Source organism: Salvelinus sp. IW2-2015, linkage group LG8 (assembly GCF_002910315.2).
Source record: "Salvelinus sp. IW2-2015 linkage group LG8, ASM291031v2, whole genome shotgun sequence".
NCBI lineage: Eukaryota > Metazoa > Chordata > Actinopteri > Salmoniformes > Salmonidae > Salvelinus > Salvelinus sp. IW2-2015.
Window position 1 is genome coordinate 53209298 of NC_036848.1, and position 14518 is coordinate 53223815.

The 14518-nt window shown below is 40.8% G+C and overlaps 1 pseudogene; it reads left to right on the forward strand.

Moving 5' to 3' along the window:
* The first annotated feature begins 812 nt into the window (after positions 1-812).
* Positions 813-11863, forward strand: LOC111968277 (voltage-gated potassium channel regulatory subunit KCNG4-like; annotated as a pseudogene).
* Positions 11864-14518: the final 2655 nt, after the last annotated feature.

Consider the following 14518-nt stretch of genomic DNA (forward strand, 5'->3'; position numbering starts at 1 on the left):
CACCTCAATGTCCTAACAATTCACCTCAATGTCCTAACAATTCCCCTCAATGTCCTAACAATTCACCTCAATGTCCTGAAAAGGAAGGAAAACAATCACTTTTTTTTCAGGTCCTGAATTTGTTCAAGTGTTATTTTAAGCTTAAGGGTTAGTTTGGGGTTTTGGGGTTAAGGTTAAGGTTAGATTTATGGTTAGGGTTAGATTTATGGTTAGGGTTAGGGTTAGATTTATGGTTAGGGGTTTTTGTGGTTAAGGTTAAGGTTAGGGTTAGATTTATGGTTAGGGTTCGATTTATGGTTAGGGTTTTTGTGGTTAAGGTTAAGGCTAGATTTATGGTTAGGGTTAGATTTATGGTTAGGGTTAGATTTATGGTTAGGGTTTTTGTGGTTAAGGTTAAGGTTAGATTCATGGTTAGGAGAAAATATAATTTCTGTTGGTCAAACATTTTTACACTCCAAAAAGTCCTAAAATGTCACAAAAACAAAGCTGTGTGTGTGTGGGAGAGAGATTGTGTGTGGCTGCGTGCATGTGTTTGTGCATGTGTGTGAAGTTCATCTGTTCAAGGCAGAAGTCTGCTGACATAAATTAAATGGAGGCTGGGAACCTCATCTTTCTCTGTACTGCACTAATCCTCTCTGTGTTTGGAATTCTAAATCTGCAGGCTATAAAAACGTTAGATAAAGGCTTTACAGTATGTGTCCAATTGTAAACAAGCRGTCATGCAGTACACTAAAGGGGAACATTTTTTCACACACACAAAGAAAGAGAGAGAGAGGGAGAGAGATAAAGAGTCATAGCAAGAAAGGGAGAGAGAGACACCAGAGGGGGAGAGAGGTTTTCAGAGGACAGAACCGTTAGATAATCGCTTTTATTCTCAAATCTGACAATGCTCTTCCAGGTGCCGCCTGTCCCCAACCACCTGCTGAACCAATGTAGATGATGTGGAATTAATACGGATAGGGGCAAAACACTCTAGATTAGTTCCCGAACGTGAACGCGCTGTGCCTACTCTGTAGGGACGGCCCTGTGTTGCGGGGAGACGAGCAGTTCCCACTGGGCACAGACGTCAATTCAAAGTATATTCCAAGTGAAACAACGTTGATTCAACCAGTGTGTGTGCCCAGTGGGTTGTTTTTGGAACAAAACGAGAGCTCTCGGGGTAGCCTAAACATGGACAGACATCACTCCCATTTCGTTTCGTACTTTGTTTTCGCTGCCGGTCCGTTTTTGAATAGGCCTACCATARATCGTAAAGTTGTCTGCGTGCAGCGGAGCGCACGTATGGCCGGTCAATTTGAAGGATGTTGACGCGAAATAAATCGCCTATGATGGAAGTCAATTCACCATAAAGTAAGAGAGGATAAAACGAGTTGTCAGCGACGGTAAGTAACGTTCTGTCTTTGTGAAGTAATTATTTTGCCACGCATATATKCATTACAATTTTTTGTTGTTGTTGCTATGAAGGCCAAATAGATGTTAAAAAACACACAAAAAAACAAGTGAAATCATTTGTTTTCCCTATAAAGCTATTCACAAATTATTGTTATATGTATATATATATAGCCCTATAAATATATCTACAATGGATTTATTTCTACGTCATCATATATATCCATATTCATATTATATTTCAGCCTCATATTTTATTCACACGTTTGTCAAATGGCTTACWGGCAGACTCAAGATGGCAGACATCTATCACATTTATCACATTTTAGATCTCAAATGTAAATCAGGCTAAAGTATTTTGGGCGTTTGGAATTGATTTGGAACAAGACATGATAGGCAATGCATTCCAAATGGCAACCTATTCTCTACACAGTGCAAGGTATGGGGCTGATGGTCCAAAGTAATAGTACACTATAAAGGGTTCCATTCGGGCAGGGACCATGGTGTAGTGCAGTAGTCACAATAGATTCATAATGATAGCTTTTCCAACTGGCAGGGRTATTCTKGGGCCAGGCCTATGCAATAACTGTTAAATTGGATGTCTAAAGACTAATATTTACCAGACAATTGTGAATAAATGTAGAGCCTATCATAGGCCTATATCAGGGTTGGGGACTAATGGATCGGTTACATGTAATCTGATKRCAAAAATGGTAACTSTAATCAGTTACATWACCAGCAAAAATATTGTAATCAGATTAAARACACTTTTGAAAAACTAGATGATTACTTCTTGGATTAYKTTTAAATTCAGAAAGGATGTTAGCTAAATAAATTACATCATGACACCTTTCTGTTTTCTCAATGACATTCAATTCAGCATTGAAAAAAGGCGGACATTTAAGTTTGTTCTACCTGAGCGAGTCTGACAAGTCATAAACCACTATGATGACACATCAAATGATGACCACCAATCAGAGACCACTATGATGACACACCAAATGCGTTTGATGGATCATTTTTGTCTTCTTCTATTGCCTCTTAAGGGGAAAGTAATCCAAAAGTAACTGAAAGCAATCCAATTATGTTACTGAGTTTGGGTAATCCAAAAATGACATTACTGACAACAATTTTGGACAGGTAACTAGTGAGTTTTAACAGATTACAGTAAAGTAACCTACCCAACCCTGTCCTATATACATAGGGTTGCACAATTTCAGGAAATGTAACCAAAATTCCCAGGTTTTCCAGAAATCGTAGTTGGAGGATTCCAGATGTCCTGCTCATTCCCTCCTGATTCCAGATGTCCTGCTTATTCCCTCCTGATTCCAGATGTCCTGCTTATTCCCTCCTGATTCCAGATGTCCTGACTTATCCTCCTGATTCCAGATGTCCTGCTTATTCCTCCTGATTTCCCAGATTCCTGCTTATTCCTCCTATTCCAGATGTCCTGCTTATCCTCTGATTCCAGATGTCCTGCTTATTCCCTCCTGATTCACAGACTGTCCTGCTTATTGCCTCCTGATTCCAGAATGTCCTGCTCTAATTCCCTCCTGATTCCAGATGTCCTGCTTATTCCCTCCTGATTCCAGATGTCCTGCTTTCCTCCTGATTCCAGATGTCCTGTTATTCCCTCCTGATCCAGATGTCCTGCCTTATTCCCTCCTGATTCCAGATGTCTGGCTTTTTCCCTCGTCCTCGATTCCAGATGTCCTGCTTATTCCCTCCTGATCAGCATGTCCTGCTTCATTCCCTCCTGATTCCAGATGTCCGCTTATTCCCTCCTGAGGTCCAGATGTCCTGCTTATTCCCTCCTGATGCCAGATGTTCCTGCTTATTCCCTCCTGATTCCGGGAGTCTACAACCGATTTCTGTAAAACCTGGGACTTTTGTAAAAGTTACCAGTATTTTGCAACATCTTTAAAGTGAAAGTTTTTCTAGAGAGCTAGTACACGTCTTCAGGTGTCAAGCTAAGTTATTCATCCAACAGTCTTGGTTCCTGTCTTCCCAGGTCCGTGGCCCAGGTCCGTGGTCCTGACCACCTGACCACAACCACACCGTCCAATGCCACCATGCCCATCATCAGCAACGCTAACCATGACTTCACCAACTACTCGTCAGCAGCGACAACAGCAGCCTGGACCGCTTCTTCACAGAGATCCCAGAGACAGAGACAGTCAAGGGAGTGTACTATCAGCACCCCAGCTGCTCCGCACGACCCCGACGGGCCTGCCCTCTATCGACCACACCCTGCAGGTACTACTACTACACTACAGCTACTACTACTACGTATTAGTACTACAGCTACTACTACTTACTATTAGTACTACAGCCTACTACTACTACTACTACTGCTACTACTACTACTACTATTAGTACTACTGCTACGTACTACTACTACTACTACTTACTATACTACTATACTACTATTAGTACTACTACTACTACATGCTACTACTTACTACTACTACTACTATTAGTACTACGTGCTACTACTACTACTACATACTACTACTACTACTACTATTAGCTACTACAGCTACTACTACTACTATTAGTACTACTGCTACTTACTACTACGACATCACTACTACTTACTATACTACTACTTACTACTACTATACTACTACTACTACTCAGCTACTACTATTATTATACAGCTACTTCTACTACTAGTACTACTGCACTACTACTACTACTACTACTACTACTGACTACATACTTATACTACTCTACTATACTAACTACACTACTACTACTACCACTACTACTACTACTATTCTACTACTAATACTACCACTACTGCTATTACTGCTTCTACTACTACCACTGCTAAAACTACACTACCACTACTACTACTACACTATCCTACTACTATACTATACTACTCCACTACTTACTACTACTACTACTACTACAGTACTACTACTACTATTAGTACTACTGCTACTACTACTACTACTATCCTACTACTAATACTACCACTACTGCCTATTACTTTCTACTACTAACACTGGCTACTACTACTACCCACTACTACCTACTACTATTCCTACTACACTACTACACCACTGCTACTTCTACTACTACTGCTACTACCACTGCTACTACTACTATCACTGCTACTACTACTACTACTACTATACTACCACTGCTACTACTGCTACTATTTCTGCTTCTAAGAATTCTACTACTACTACTTAATATAATAGTAATTAACAAATAACAATAACAATGATATCAAAATATTAACAGTACTAATACTATAATAATATACTAATAATAACACTAATAAWACKAATAATATAATAATAGTAATAATACAATTATAAGAACAATATTTGAATAATAATAATAGTAATATAATAATACTACTAGTAATAATATAATAATAATAGTAATAATAMTATTATAATAATACTAGTAATATAATAATACTACCAGTAATAATATAATATTACTAATAATAATACAATAATAATAATAGTAATATAATAGTAATATTAAAATAATAATAGTAAAAATATAATATAATAATATAATGATAATAATAGTAATAATATAATATAATAATAGTAGTAATATAATAATATAATAATAATAGTACTAGTAATATAATAACATAATCAAAATAATATAATAATAGTAATAATAATAATATCATAATAATTTAATATTATAATAATATAATAATAATACTAGTAATAATACTACGCATAATATAATAATGCTAGTAATACTACTAGTAATAATATAATACTATTAGTAATAGTAATAATACTACTAATACTATAATCATAATACTAGTAATATAATAATATAATATAATAACATAGTAATAATAATAATAATAGTAATAATAATAACAATAATAATATAATACTAATAATAGTAATATAATAAGAATAATAGTAATAATACAATAATAATAATATAATAATATAGTAATAATAATATAATAATATAGTAATTATAATATAATAGTAATATAATATAATAATAATAATATAATAATAACATTATATTATATTACATTTAGAAGATGCCTTTATCCAAAGCAACTCAGTAATTTTTGACATGTAGAAACATTAATGTAATAACATGTATTCAATAGTTATGAAGCTCATATTGACTAACTGTCAAGGGAATTAAATAATTCCTCTATGTACTCATTAATTAAAATCAATCTGTCTATTTCTAAGTATTTGTAAGATACTTATTAACATAAAATAGACAGGGTACAGTCTTATTAAAATTAGATAATAGTATTTATTCTCGGAGCATGCTCCCATTTAACCATAAACAACAGTTTATACACAAAATATGACGTCATTGGTTACAGAATAAATCTCCTCCTCTTAACCAAGATAAAACAGGTTCGAAAGTTCATTCCAACTCACCAGCGCACACACGTGACACACAATATCAGTTATTCTCCTGAAGGCTCACTATAATTTATTACCACTTTAGCAGACAACTCAAGATAATGGAAGACCTAAAAAGTTACTCACTGCCTTATCTAAACATCTCAGGGCTAAGTTGGGTCAGTTCAACCATAGTTTAACGACCCTTTTTGCTTACTTTATAACCCACAGCACAAATCTCTCTGACTAAGTTGGAATGGTGTTTATTATGTTTTAATTCCTTCTTGTTCATACTACATAATCCCTTCCTTATGAATTAACATTATTAATCAGAAATAATAATAACACAGTGCAGAGTTCAATTAGTTATAGTTTTACCAAAATGTAGACATTGTTTTAGTCATTATTCATAAAATTCCTAACACTAACTTAATCAATAAAACCGGATATATTTTCTGTACTCTGTTACCCAGGCCTTGATCAACGTGGGAGGTAACCGCTACACGTTCCCCTGGACCACCCTGGAGCAGTTCCCTCTCACCCGGCTTGGGCGSCTGCGTCTCTGCTCCAGCCCCGAGGACATCGCCRGGCTCTGTGACGACTACGATGAGACCCAGAGGGAGTACTTTTTCGACCGGAGCCCCACAGCGTTCCGGGTCGTCKTGAACTTCCTGGCGGCCGGGAAGCTCCGCCTCCTGCGGGAGCTGTGTGCCGTGTCRCTGCACGATGAGCTGGACTACTGGGGGGTCGACCCCGCCCACATGGAACGCTGCTGCCGCCGRCGCATGTTGACACGTGTCGAGGAGGTACATTGTTTCTGTAAAGTGTTTGTTTGTTTATTTAACGTTTATTTCAYATTTATCTGACTGTTTTTCAAGGGGAACCTGGTCTAGAAGACGGCTCCATTTATTGGGACATTTATGTGAAGTTGCCTTTATAACTAAGGCTTGATTGTGATTTTGATTGTTATTTTGATTGTGATCTTGATTGTGATCTTGATTGTTATTTTGATTGTGATCTTGATTGTGGTCTTGATTGTTATTTTGACTGTTATTTTGATTGTGATCTTGACTGTGATTTTGATTGTTATTTTGATTGTGATTTTGATTGTGATCTTGATTGTGATTTTGATTGTGATCTTGACCGTGATCTTGACTGTGATTTCGATTGTGATCTTAATTGTGATTTTGATTGTGATCTTGACCGTGATCTTGACTGTGATTTTAATTGTGATCTTGACTGTGATCTTGATTGTGATCTTGACTGTGATTTCGATTGTGATCTTGATTGTGATCTTGATTGTGATTTTGATTGAGGTGGCGGAGCGTGAGCGTAAGGAGGAGGAGTGGAGACAGAGAAGGATGAAGCTACAGAGGCTCCCCCTGTTGGCTGAGACGGAGACGGGCTACCGCAGGCTGATGAGCAGGTAGAAACAGCAGGGTTAAACACTAGGTACAGATCTCGGATCAGCTTCCCCTCCTTCAATCCTAACCTTAACCATTACTGGGGAAAATGCTAAACTGGCCCAGGATCAGCATCTTCACCCAGCACCCAAGTACATGTATAACAGTGGTCACATGCTCTGTATAACAGTGGTCACATGGTCTGTATAACAGTGGTCACATGGTCTGTATAACAGTGGTCACATGGTCTGTTAACAGTGGTCACATGGTCTGTATAACAGTGGTCACATGGTCTGTATAACAGTGGTCACATGTGCTCTGTATAACAGTGGTCACATGCTCTGTATGACTGTGGTCACACGGTCTGTATAACAGTGTCCACCGGTCTGTATAACAGTGGTCACACGGTTTGAAACAGTGGTCACATGGTCTGTTATAACAGTGGTCACATGGTCTGTATAACAGTGGTCACATGCTCTGTATAACAGTGGTCACATGTCTGTTAAAGTGGTCACATGCTCTGTATAACAGTGGTCACATGGTCTGTATAACAGTGGTCCACATGCTCTGTAATAACAGTGGTCACATGGTCTGTATAACAGTGGTAATGCTCTGTATAACAGTGGTACGTGCTCAAAGACTGACGAGGGACAAGAGGGCTTTCTTCTCTCTTGTTTGTTTGTTCAGGAGACAAACTGAGAAGAGCGTAACACAGTTCCTATCAGTCAATGCACTGATCTGGCGAGCACGATCCCAATAGCTGTGTCCTTCCTTCAGAGAACAGTAGTTATACTCATAACTTTACGTTATGTCTTCATGAATTTGTAAGACAACAGGATCTGTAAACAAAATCTCCAACAAAAAAGGGTAAAAACATATGATTTTTTCCTAACTCTCATCCACAGGTTGAGAGAGGTGGTGGAGAACCCCCAGTCTGGCTTGGCAGGGAAGATGTTTGCCTGCTTCTCTGTGATCATGGTAGCTGTGACAGTCATCAGCCTCTGTATCAGCACCATGCCTGATCTACGCCAAGAGGAGAGCAAGGTAAGTGGAACATAAACATGAGCTAAAGCCCAGGGGTTAGCTTGGGGGAGTAATACATTGTCTTCCAGGAACCTACTAAATATGCAATGTCCTTCTTTCAACCGTTTAGATTGTGAAGATACATGTAGTGTCTATCCCATCAATAGTTAAACAAGCTTTGTTGGGGAAAACAAAGGGTACATTTCTCGGCAACTGTAGTTTGTTTCAGTCTCCATGTCTTTTCCCCATATCTAAATGCTATCATACCACTCTCTCCATCTTCATCTTAATAATTTATTTATCTTTCGTCTGTCTGTCTGTCTGTCTGTCTGTCTGTCTGTCTGTCTGTCTGTCTGTTGTCTGTCTGTCTGTCTGTCTGTCTGTCTGTCTGTCTGTCTGTCTGTCTGTCTGTCTGTCTGTCTGTCTGTTCTGTCTGTCTGTCTGTCTGTCTGTCTGTCTTTTCTTCTCTCTCTCTGTCTCTCTGTCTCTTCTCTCTGTTCTCTCCCTCTCCCTCTCTCCCTCTCCTTCTCCCTCCCCTCTCTCCCTCCCTCTTCGTCTCCAGGGCGAGTGTTCCCAGAAGTGTCGTACATGTTTGTTGTGGAGACAGTCTGCGTAGCGTGGTTCTCCTTGGAGTTCCTGCTGCGGTTCCTCCATGCTCGATCCAAACTAGAATTTGCCCGCGGGCCCTGAACATCATTGATGCCGTGGCCATCCTACCTACTAGTTTCTCTGGTGGTGGTGGAAAACAACACGACTCTGGAGGATGGCAGTGCAGGGGCAGTTGGAACAACATATTTCATTATCAATATTTTGGGGGGGTGAACAATTGTTTTGTATGAAATTCACTTTATTAATTACACTCAATGAGAATTATAGAATGGGGTTAGCTATAGCTAGCTAGGCTAGTGTAGCGCACAGTGTTATAATGGGTTTAGCTATAGCTAGGTTAGTGTAGCACAACAGTGTTAGAATGGGGTTAGCTATAGCTAGCTAGGTTAGTGTGGCACAACAGTGTTATAATGGGGTTAGCTATAGCTAGCTAGGTTAGTGTGGCACAACAGTGTTATAATGGGGTTAACTATAGCTAGCTAGGTTAGTGTGGGCACAACAGTGTTTAAATGGGGTTAGCTATAGCTAGGCTAGTGTAGCACAACAGTGTTATAATGGGGTAGCTATAGCTAGCTAGGTTAGTGTGGCACAAACAGTGTTAATATGGGGTTAACTATAGCTAGCAAGGTTAGTGTGGCACAACAGTGTTATAATGGTGTTAGCTATAGCTAGCTAGGTTAGTGTGGCACAACAGTGTTATAATGGTGTTAGCTATAGCTAGCTAGGTTAGTGTGGCACAACAGTGTTATATGGGGTTAGTTATAGCTAGCTACGTTAGTGTGGCACAACAGTGTTATAATGGTGTTAGCTATAGCTAGCTAGGTTAGTGTGGCACACAGTGTTTATAATGGGGTTAACTATAGCTAGCTAGGTTAGTGTGGCACAACAGTGTTATAATGGGGTTAGCTATAGCTAGCTAGGTTAGTGTGGCACAACAGTGTTAGAATGGGGTTAGCTATAGCTAGCAAGGTTAGTGTGGCACAACAGTGTTATAATGGTGTTAGCTATAGCTAGGCTAGTGTAGCACAACAGTGTTATAATGGTGTTAGCTATAGCTAGCTAGGCTAGTGTAGCACAACAGTATTATAATGGTGTTAGCTATAGCTAGCTAGGCTAGTGTAGAACAACAGTGTATAATGGTGTTAGCTATAGCTAGGCTAGTGTAGCACAACAGTGTTATAATGGGGTTAGCTATAGCTAGCTAGGTTAGTGTGGCACAACAGTGTTATAATGGTGTTAGCTATAGCTAGGCTAGTGTAGCACACAGTGTTATAATTGTGTTAGCTATAGCTAGCTAGGCTAGTGTAGCACAACAGTGTTATAATGGTGTTAGCTATAGCTAGCTAGGCTAGTGTAGCACAACAGTGTTATAATGGTGTTAGCTATAGCTAGGCTAGTGTAGCACAACAGTGTTATAATGGGGTTAGCTATAGCTAGGCTAGGTTAGTGTGGCACAACAGTGTTATTAAAAAATATATATATATATATATTTCATCGTTATTTAACCAGGTAGGCTAGTTGAGAACAAGTTCTCATTTGAACTGCGACTGACCAATGATAAAGCATAACATTCGACACATACAACAAACAAGAGTTACACATGGAATAAACAAAACATACAGTCAATAATACAGTAGGAAATAAGTCTTATACAATGTGAGCAAATGAGGTGAGATAAGGGAGGTAAAGGCAAAGAAAAGGCCATAGTGGGCGAAGTAATACAATATTTAGATCCTGTAGGAAGGGATCTGTCCAGGAGAAGGTGATCAGTAGAGTCAGGTGTGTTCAGATCCTGTAGGAAGGGATCTGTCCAGGAGAAGGTGATCAGTAGAGTCAGGTGTGTTGATCCTGTAGGAAGGGATTGTCCAGGAGACGGTGATCACTAGAATCAGGTGTGTTAGATCCTGTAGGAGGGATCTGTCCAGGAGAAGGTGATCAGTAGAGTCAGGTGTGTTAGATCCTGTAGGAAGGGATCTGTCCAGGAGAAGGTGATCAGTAGAATCAGGTGTGTTAGATTTGTAGGAAGGGATCTGTCCAGGAGAAGGTGATCAGTAGAATCAGGTGTGTTCAGATCCTGTAGGAAGGGATCTGTCCAGGAGAATGTGATCAGTAGAATCAGGTGTGTTAGATCCTGTAGGAAGGGATCTGTCCAGGAGAAGGTGATCATAGAGTCAGGTGTGTTAGATCCTGTAGGAAGGGATCTGTCCAGGAGAGGTGATCAGTAGAGTCAGGTGTGTTAGATCCTGTAGGAAGGGATTTGTCCAGGAGAAGGTGATCAGTAGAGTCAGGTGTAGGGAAGGGATCTGTCAAGGGGAAGTGATCAATAGAGTCAGGTGTAGGAAGGATCTGTCCAGGAGAATGGTTTGGCAAGCCCTGAAATAGAAACTACTGTATATTGCATTAACTATTCAACTGTTCCTGGATATCAACAACCTACCATATTAAGCAACATTGTGTACTTTCACCTCTGTTCCCAGGTAGGGGGTACCTGGACAAGCTGGGTCTGGTCCTGCGTCTCATGCGTGCATTACGTATTCTGTACGTGATGCGGCTGGCGCGCCACTCCCTGGGCTCCAGACCTGGGTGACCATGCAGCGCAGCACCAAGAGTTCAGCCTCCTCCTGCTCTTCATCACCGTCGGCATGGCCTCTCTCTCCCATGGTGCACCTGGCCGAGAGCGAGCTGGCACCCAACGCCGCCACCGCGCCCCAGCAAGCTTCAGCAGCATCCAGCTTCCTATTGGTGGGCCATCATCTCCATGACGACCGTGGGCTACGGGGACATGGTGCCGAGGAGCATCCCGGGTCAGGTGGTAGCGCTGAGCAGCATCCTGAGTGGAATTTCTCATCATGGCGTTTCCTGCTACTTCCATCTTCCACATGTTCTCCAGGAGCTACCAGGAGCTGAAGCTGGAGCACGAGAGGCTGTGGAAGGAGGAAAGGGGGCCCGTCTGCCGCTGACAACCTGGAGAACAGGAGGGAAAGGGAGGCGGAGAGGGAGGCGGAAGTAGAGATGAAGGCGGAAGCTGTCGCGGAAACGGACGACTTTGTGGAGTCTCTGTGCCAGTCTTTGTAGGAGGGAGGAGGGATGAAGAGGGGCAGAGGCTTACGCTCCCGGCTGGGGGGAACAGAGGGATGCCAGAGGGGCAGCAGGCTATGCTCCCGGCTGCAGCATTCTGATCTGAAGAAGGATACCAGACCTGATGCTTACTCCGACACTGTAAAAAGTGGGATGACACTGTTGTTTCGTCTGAATTGCTTTTTTCTGATTGTTGTATAATAGAAAATTAGTCTTTGGTTCGTTCAACTTGTTCTATGCTATTTGTCTGAAATCAAGTAACACATTTGAGAGTCAGTTTTTCTTATTTTTTCAATCTTGTCTCATCGCTGCAAATCCCCAACGGGCTCGGAGGGCGAAGGTGGAGTCATGCTTCACCGAGACATGACCCGCCAAACCACGATTCTTACACCCTCCGTTTAACCCAGAATGCAGCCGCACCAATGTGTTAGAGGAAACACCGTTTAACTGACGTCCAGGGTCAGCCTGCAGGCACCGGCCCACCACAAGGAGTCGCAAGAGAGCTATGAGCAAGTAAAGCCCACCGGCCAAACTCTCCCTACCCGGACGACGCTGGCCAATTGTGCGCTGTCTATGGACTCCTGTCCACGGCGGTTGCGGCACAGCCCGGTGCCTTAGACCACTGCTCCACTGGCCCGTGATTTTTTTAATTGAATGAAATCGATATTCGCATTGCATAGTGGTGGGTGGCAATGTAGTGGTGCAGCCTATCAGAAAAGGTGTAGCCATGGCCTAATGGGGGGGCATGGTTTTCAGTTTGTTAATTTTGGCCACCCGTGAGAGTGAATGTCATTCTAGGTAATGTGTTCTGTTTTTTTAAAAAGTTTATATGTTCCTGCTGTCACTGGAGCTGAAATGATATCTGCGTAAGCACTGTGACACTAAAGCGCTGGAAGAGTTCCGTTGACGAGATGGACACCATTTGGTTACGATATTGTAACCAGTAATGTGAAAGTCTTATTAAAGAGAGTGTTTGGAGTCATTATTTCATGTTATGGAACCAACTAATATGTCGAGTAGCCCTTTACACTTGTACCTGTATATGGATTCAAAATGGCAGATTTGGAAACTGATAAGCACCTAAATTGGAATGCAGTGGCTGTACAGTAACATGTAACACATGACGTCAGAGCTCCAGTGGCTGTACAGTAACATGCTACACATGACGTCAGAGCTCAGTGCTGTACAGTAAATGCTACCATGACGTCAGAGCGCAGGGTCTGTACAGTAACATGCTATACATGACGTCAGAGCTCAGGGTCTCTGCTGAACAGATCTGTTTTTGACTGACAGCTGTTCTGAAATTGAGCACCGCACGCGACAAGAAGTGGCAATCCTCCTACTAATTGGGCAACTTTTCCATTTTTTTGTTTTGTCTGAGTGAGGGAAATGCTGTAAATTACGAGGACTCAGTATATTTTTTAAGATTAGCCATTGGGATTAGAAATAAATACGCTTCGCCGTCATTCAAGTAAACCAAACACCCGTGACTCAAAATGTGTACTTCACATTTCCATATCATACAACTCATGTCATATACAGCTGTCAACGTTTATGATCACTATGTTTGATGTACAGTTACAAGATGACATGGCGTTATACCCTGGGTTGTCCTGAACAGAATGAGCCTGTTTGATGTAACAGTTACCAGATGACATGGGGTTATACCCTGGGTTGTCCTGAACACAATGAGCCTGTTTGTTGTATTGTGAAGATTTGCTGCAGACCACGCATCTGAATGCACATCTGAATCCATTCTATGCCACCAAAATTATGTATTTTTAGAAAAATTAAAAAATATGTATTTTTATTGAACTAGGCAAAGTCAGTTAAGAAAAATTTCTTATTTTCAATGACGGCCTAGGAACAGGGTATAACTACCTTGTTCAGGGTTAGAACGACAGATTTTTACCTTGTCAGYTTGGGGATTCGATCCAGCAACCTTTCGGTTACTGGCCCAACGCTCTAACCACTAGGCTACCTACCGCTCCACTGGAAGCCAAACACTGTAACATCGTATTTTATAATTTAGCCAGTCATGTTGGCAATAGAACAAGCTTTGAAATTATGCCCACCAGACCCAGATTCCAAATATAATGAACCGTTTTGTGATTGCGTAAACAACAACAGTAATTGTGTAAAGGCAATGACGCAGGGCTGWGTTCCAAAGAAAACAACTACAAGTTGACTTGCTCTACTTCCTCAACGGCACAGCTAGGAGACCTAAAAAATAGCCCTTTATAGATGAAAACTCTTCTTTGACTCATAAAAGTCTATTGATATTACTTAGGAACTGTGTACAGTTTGAAGAGGTGTGTGGCCACTTGGARACACTAAGTTAGACCTCTCACTCAAACCCTTGTCATTTTTTTAGTCTTATGTTGCACCTACCCCACATTTTTACAAGAATATTCTTATCGTCATGTTACTGAATGTATCCAGAGTATTCTCAGATTTCGTTGTCAACACATGCTGCCAAAAGTACAGTAAATGTCAAATGCACATAAAAATCAAGTGTAGTATTTGGATTCAGTCTTGTGTCAGGTGAACTGTTGTGTCCCCACCTTTTAGTCTAATCATTTCCCCATAATCTCCACTGTTCCCTTTTTAGTTTCTACCGTGAGTTTCCCTATTTCTTCTGTGAGAACCATT